This window comes from Neomonachus schauinslandi, chromosome 8 (assembly GCF_002201575.2).
Source record: "Neomonachus schauinslandi chromosome 8, ASM220157v2, whole genome shotgun sequence".
Lineage (NCBI taxonomy): Eukaryota > Metazoa > Chordata > Mammalia > Carnivora > Phocidae > Neomonachus > Neomonachus schauinslandi.
Genome location: NC_058410.1, coordinates 32,291,623 through 32,298,834, shown reverse-complemented (window position 1 = coordinate 32,298,834; position 7,212 = coordinate 32,291,623).

Genomic DNA, 7,212 nt, shown 5'->3' with positions numbered 1-7,212 from the left:
GAGTCCTCGTCCCAGCACCAGGAGCTCTGGGTTGGCCAGCTCGTTCTCATCAGAAGCCAAAGCTCGGGGCAGAGACAGGCCGGGAGCAGAATTGAAAGAGTCCTTGTCACTTTCATATTGTGTTTATGGATCTATGACATTATTGCATATTTATCTACCTGGTGAAAATAATATTCTCTTACCTGCAGAATTTCACTACTACGGCCACACACACACACACACACACGCTTTGGTGGGTGAATATTTTGATAAACTGCTTGGGATGGAGCATGAAACACCCATGGGCCAGACTTCACTAACACTATTGATCTGTTTTTTACTGTGGTGGTGATGGCTGTTGTCTGGGGAGGGCATTGCTGGTCACCTGCTTGGGTTTCTTTCTGATAACCAAGAATTCAAGCCAAAGGCTGGATTTGAATGTGAAGACAACAGAATTTTTTGATTGGCAGACAAGGAAAGGGAATGTGGGACACACAGTGAAGACTAACTTTCATTAAGTTTTTCTGGGTGATATGCAGTGTAATTTCTTTTCCTCATTTCCCCTAGAAATCATCAGTAAAATTGGTATTACTTATGAATGCACTGTAGTGTTGGATTTATTTTGAGGATGTGGCAAAAAGCTGAGTTTGGCTTCAGAGTAGACACAGGATGAGAATGGGAGCCATCAAAGAATTTTAGGCACATCTGGTTATTTAGACTTTCAGGCAGTGATTCATCTCATCTTAATTGGAAATGCTGTTCTGATTATCAGGTTATCTGCTGTTAATACTTTTCCTCCAACTTTAGCCTGATGAAGCAAAAAGTAAACAAGAAAGAAAACATTTCCTTTCATATATGCCTTATAATTATATCTTTATGTCACTAACAAAAATGTAAACGCATGACTCTTAATGGAGAAATAGGACCCATTTTGCAAATGGGTTATTTGGACTAACCAATCAACAGGGGAATTTCTGATGTAGAAAGATGAATAAATAAACACTTGCACTGAATTCAAAATATTATCTTAAAAACTAAAGAATCACTTATTAATCTTGTTACAAAGCTGTAAATGCTTTCTATAAACAGAGAAATAAAGATAGGAAAAAGAAATAACACTCAAAATTGGACCAAACAGAGCAGATCACTGCTAGTATCTGTATGCATATCCTTCTAAGTGCTGCTTGTATAAGGTCGTATTCTGTATATTGATTATTCTCTGTTTCCTACAGATATAGTACTGTGCTAAATGCTCTATTTCATTAAACCTCTTTTTATACCAGGATATAAATGCTATCTCATTTTTGTGACTACACTTGGCTGTTTAAAGAAGTAGAAATTAATTCTTTTGGGAGTTCTACGAAAACATTATTTATTTATGGCAGACAGTGCATTAAATTGGTAAGCTCCACTGTTACTTCGGTCCAGACACTGGCTTAAGTTGAAAAATTCCACAAGGAGATTTCAGGAATATAAAGAAATCCAGACCAAAACCAGACCTTCTAGTCTAGAGAAGAAAGAGTTCAGGAATATCCAATGTACAGAGTTCTCTCTCTCTGTTGATTGAAATATAATAGAAAGTATCCTCATACTTGACTTATTTTCAAATATAGAAGTGCTAGGATCACCAAAGACAGAGCTGAATTGTCCCCCAATAAAATATTCAAAGTGGTTGTGTTTGAACAGAAACATAATTTTGGTCATGTATTTGCCAAAGCAATTAGCATTACTCTAATTAATATAATTACTGATTGTAGTTATGGTTAAAAACATGAGCGTAGAAGACAACATAATGAAATGAAAATATCTTATGCTACAGAAAATATTAACACTTCCTAGCTTTAACAAGCTATGTATTATTTTATCTGTATTTATTTTATGTTTAAGTTTTTTAACAGACATACTGTATATTTGGGAAATGTGAAAACATTTTTCCAAATGAAATTGTTTAAGACAAAATCTATGAAATATGAGTCACCTGCCAGACTTCCGAGAAACCAATACTCCTGAGTTTCCTTCACACATGGTGATTCATTCTTCCAGGATTCTCTAGAAGGTGGGTGGCAAAGGAGAAATTAAGAGCAAACACAAGAACTAAATGATAGAATGTCTCTTATTTTACATATGATGTTTCTCATCTGAATGCATATTCCTGGTATTTTAACCCATTTTTGGGGAACTACTTGATATTTTGTTTTTCATTTCTACTCTAAGATCTGTGGTGATTCACTTGGAGATGGGAGTTATTAGGAACCACTGGGACCACTGGAGGGCTGAGTAATGAAACTTTTCATGTGCCTGGAGGTTTACATTTAAGAAACAGTAGTTAGAACAATGTAACTGTACTTGAAAGACCACTTTATAAAATGTATTACAGCCCCTCCTGCCTCTTTAAACAGGCTATTTTATACATAACCAGATACTGTCCTACAGACTCTTGATTATTATCTTGAACAGCAATGCACTTAGCCCTTTGGTCAGACTTTCTTCTTCTTCTTCTTTTTTTTAAATATACTTTGTGCTTGCTTTTCAATGTGTTCTCCACTGCCACTCCTCATCCACCCCATGTCCATTATGTTCTGTCCTTTGGTTTCAGGTGATTGATTGTCACTTCTTTCTCTGCAGTTATGTGACTGCTTAGACCAGCCTTGCTGCCACTTTTCTCATTTGCATTACAGAGATTGTGTTATGGGCTGAACTGTGTTCTCCCCCAAATTTATATGTTGAAGTTCTAACCCCCAATACTTCAGAATGTGACTCTACTTGGAAACAGAGTCTTTGCAAGTGTAATCAAGTTAAGATGAGGTCATTGGGGTGGGCTTAATCCAAATGACTACAGTCCTTATAAGAAGAGAAAATTTGGACACAGAAACAGAGGGAAGAGGAAGGGCAGAAGACACAAGGAGAAGATGCCATCCATTAGCCAAGGAGAGAGTCTGAAACACATCCCTCCTTCACAGCCCCCAGCCAACCCTGCCGACACCTTATCTAGGACTTCTAGTCTCCAAACCTGTGAGAAAATAAATTTCTGTTGTTGAAGCCACCCAGTCTGTGGTACTTTGTTATGGCCACCCAGAAAACTAATACAGGCTGACTTGAAAATCATGTAACCAAATTAATGAATACCATGAAAACTAACTATAAGTAGACTTCGAGAGAATCCAAGAATATATTTTCTGTAAGTAGCTTTATACTATGAATATTGGCTATCCAAACCCTAGTTATTTTATACTGCCTTCTTAGATGCTACTCTTCATGCATCCAGTTACCTCTGCAGTTAATGAATATTTGTTGAGCTGCACTGAACCTTGGGAATATAGTACCAGACATTATGCCAGACGTGGCATAGTGAGGTATTGATACAGCTCCCAGGGAACTTACAGTCTCAGAGAAGGAGACAGTCATGTAAAAAGCCTAGTTCCAATAAAGTACAACAGGTACATAGGATGTTGGTGAGGTTCAAAGGAAGAAGTGATTTATTTCACCTGGAATCTCTGTATAGAGATGGTGATTCTTGAGCACACAGAAGGGAAGAGAGGACACTACACTTGGGGCATGCTATGGACTGAATCGTGTCACCCCCAAATTCAGATATTGTAGCCCTCAACCCCATGCCATGGTATTTGGAGATGGGGCCTTTGGGAGATAGTAGATTTAGATGAGGTCATGAGGGTGGGGTCTTTATGATGAGATTTGTGCCTTTATAAGAAGAGATCCTAGAGAGTTTGCTCACTCTCTCTTTCTCTCCCTACTATGAGAGGATTCAGTGAGAAGGCAACCATCTATAAGCCATAAAGAAAGTCCTCACCAGAAACTGACCATGCTAACACCTTGATCTTCAACTTCTAGCCTCCAGAACTGTGGGAATATTAATTTCTATTGTTTAAACCACTCATTCTAGGGTATTTTGTTATGGCAACCCAAACTGACTAATATAGGGCATGAAGCATAGGGCATAAGCAAGGACTCAAAAGGAACTCATGGCTAGAGGGCTAAACTATTCATTTGTTCATTTCCTTGTTCATTCATTCATTCATTCATTCATTCATTCACCTATTCATTTGTTTATTTGTTCTATAAATATTTATTGGGTGCCAGCTATGTGTTAGGAATTGTATTAAGCCTTGGGAGTACAGTGGTGAACAAGTTAAGTCTTTGATCTCATAGAACTTATGTTCTAATGAAAAGATAGATAATAAAATGAGCAAATAAACAAGATACTCTCAGATTGTGAAAGTGTTATCAAGAAAAGATACAAGAATGAGATGAAGAAGGACACCTGGGTGGCTCAGTCGGTTAAGCATCTGCCTTCAGCTCAGGTCATGATCCCAAGGTCCTGGGATTGAGCCCCATGTCATGCTCTCTGCTCAGCGGGGCGTCTGCTTCTCCCTCTGCCTGCCACTCCCTCTGCTTGTGCTCTCTCTCTCTTTCTCTGACAAATAAAAAAATAAAATCTTAAAAAAAAAAAAAAAGAATGAGATGAAGAGTAACCAGGTACTACTACAGACAGAATGCCCAGAGAAGGGTTCTCTGAGGAAGTAACAGTTAGCTAAGTTCTGAAAAACAAGAGTCTGACAGCCATATAAAGATCTGGGAGACAGTGTTTGGGGTAGATGGGCCTGTAAGTTCCAAGACAGAAAAGAGCTCTGTGTATCCAGGACCAAGGCTAGTGTGGCTGGAACACAGTGAATGAGGGGAGAGATACGTAAGGAAAACTGGAGAGGTATAGAGTGGCCAGGTCATGGAAGGTTTTGCGTGCCAGGTCAAGACTTGTCCAGAGACAGTCTGTCGACAACAAGGAAGCTTTGGCAACATGAAGCCAGAAATACTGTGGTAAAATCTTTTGCTCACTTTGACAGCAATATTAGAGATGTGTTTGTAGGGTTGCCAGATAAATTATAGGTTCCCATCCATATTTGGGAAATATTTACACTAAAATAATATTCATCATTTATCTGAAATTCAAATTTAACTGGCCATTCTGTATTTTTAATTGCTAAATTTGACAGCCCTACCTGGAAAGCACAAAGGCAGAGATAAGTGGCTCTTATAATTGCTCAAAGAGAGATGACAAAGGCCAAAAAAGGTAAAAAAAAGAAAGAAAAAAAAAGTGGAGGGCTGAGTAGAGGAGAAGGGAGGTGGACCTGAGTGGATTTGGTGGTTAATGATTCTGGTGGGATATAGAAAAACCAAGATTTGAGGGAAAGGGAGGAGTGTAGAGTGACTAAGTTTTCTGACCTGCGTGGATGACATTGTCTCTTAGAGATACAAAACAAAGAGAAGATTTGGGGAAAGGAAGGAGTTAAATTTTGGAAGTGCTGAATTTAATATGCCAGTGGCCCATTTAGGTGAAAATAAATAGGAGGTAATTGGATATACAGACCCGAAAGTCAAGAGGATTCTGGTCAGAGAATTCTGGGTTCCTGATTTGTGAGTCATCAGTTTGCGGTTGTCAGTTATGTCTGTGAAAGCGATCACATTAGAGTGAGAAGGGTCAGGGCAAACCTTATGATAATTTTGATATTCAAAGGACAAGAAAAGGGAAGAGGAGCAAAAAGAGAGAGAAGCAATAGAATGTGGTGACACCAATGAAAAGGAAAGTTTAGAAAAGAAAGGAGTGGCTTTCCCGTTTCAGGTTGTAAGAAGGACCTGCTAAGCAGAAAACATCCTGGCTAAGTCATACCTACTATGTTGGATAAAATATGACAAACATGCTTTAAATGTGTAGCTAAATTTGCAAAAAGTAAGAGATACCCCCAGGGCCCATACACAAAGGGATAACTCAACACCGGAGTGGGGAGTATGTAAACTGGTTCTGTAGCAGCCTCAGGGGGGTTTAGCAGTGTTGAGGCAGGAGCTTCATTTCCATGAAGCAGCAGGAGATGAGATCTTATAATTAAGAAAAAATTAGAAATAACCTACATATTCATAAAGAGGCAACAATGTAAACAAATTGTAACATGTACATACAGTAGCACACTACTAAAATGCAATTAAATCAACTATGACTACATGTATCATTGCGGATACGTTTCCAAAGCAGTGTTGGATGAATGAAGAAAATTTCAGGGTGATTCTCCAGTATTCCATTTAAAGGAAATTTTAAGACTACAAAAGATTAAATAGTGTTAATGAATACATGTATAAATAATAAAAGATGTAATCTCTATATGATATAGTCATGTTAGCGGTTACCTTCAGTGAGGAAGAGAAAGAAAAGGGGTCAAGGAGAGGCATATATGAGCTCCTATGGTATTTATAATGCTGTATTCCTTTAGTAAAAGAAAAAAATAAGTAAAGTGTTAAGATTCGTCAAACCTAGGTAACTAGTATATGGGGCCTTGGAGTATGCTTGAAATAATATAACATTTCATGAATGAAAGGAGAATTTGACATCTTATCTATAAGCTATAGAAACCAGAGGGAATTCAAGACAGCAGGATCTAGAAAAAGTTAAAATTAATAAATGATAGATGAAACCAGGACTAAATCAGGGTCAGGGAGCTTGTTACTATCTAAATTATTTTAGTTATTTTAGGTATTATGTGGCTTTTTGTGTGCAAATTTCCATTTTCATTGTTTTTACTTTTCCAATACCAGTTAAATGGTGCTTTCTGCTTGATTGGAACAATTGAGCATTTACTATGCTATCTATGTGGGAGAGGTTGGGGATGCTCTTAGTTTGATCAAGGACATTCCCTGATGGACAACATTGCTATGTGGTTAGACACACAGACTCTAGAACTAATCCCAACAAGTTACTTAACCTCCATGTAAAAACGAGGATAAAGGGGTTCCTGGGTGGCTCAGTTGGTTAAGCGACTGCCTTCGGCTCAGGTCATGATCCTGGAGTCCCAGGATCGAGTCCCGCATCGGGCTCCCTGTCAACAGGGAGTCTGCTTCTCCCTCTGACCCTCCCCCCTCTCATGTGCTCTCTCTCTCTCATTCTCGCTCTCAAATAAATAAAATCTTAAAAAAAAAAAACAAAAACGAGGATAAAGGTGCTATTTGCCTTCATACAGGGTTGTTACAAAATTAAATGATTTGAGACTTATAAAGCACCTAATAAGTGCTGGGTAATATTAGATTAATAAGTAAGTTCGGCCCCTCTGAAACATCAGTTTTTACCAACTGCTGCAGATGAGCCCCTACACCAAATACTGGCTTTTGCTCCGTTTTCTTAACACTGCACATTGCAACAATGCCTTTTCAGAAGGCCCCCCGGACTCTCCA